A 594-nucleotide genomic window follows, 5' to 3' on the forward strand; every position below is an offset into this window, starting at 1 on the left:
ATTAATATTATATATATAGTATTATAGTATTATATCTAATATAGCTGATATATTATATATATTAGTATTATATCTATTATATATAATACTAATATATGATATTAATCATATCAATTACTAATATTGTCAATTATTAATGCCAATACTGGCGATGCATAACAATGTTGATGATTAAGCATGTTGGCCACGACTATCCATGTTGATCACGATGATGAGGAATATGAATACCGATGGCCATTATGAATACTGACAGGTGTTAATAACCGTGGCGATCATTATTGACGGCTAGGAACACGGATCGTTCATCCCATGGATGGCGGCTCTGGCTCCTGATGCTGGTGGTCATCACCTATCCCTCGTGTCCGTTATTCCTATGGACTGCCATGTAACGAGGGCCCGGGCTGTCCGCAGTGGCACTGGCGGTCGGCGGGAGCAGTGTGACACTGCCCCTGTCGCTGGCTGCGGTCAGTCCCAGGACCAGGGAGTGGCGGTGGCCCCGTACGCCCCAGGCCGGGCCGAGGCGGCCCAGCAGCAGGCGCGGGCCGTGTCCCAGCGCTGAGGCGGCCCCTGACGCGACGCGGCGTCACAAGCGGG

The sequence above is a fragment of the Gavialis gangeticus genome, unplaced genomic scaffold (genome assembly GCF_001723915.1).
Source record: "Gavialis gangeticus isolate Ggan-Ray unplaced genomic scaffold, GavGan_comp1, whole genome shotgun sequence".
NCBI lineage: Eukaryota > Metazoa > Chordata > Crocodylia > Gavialidae > Gavialis > Gavialis gangeticus.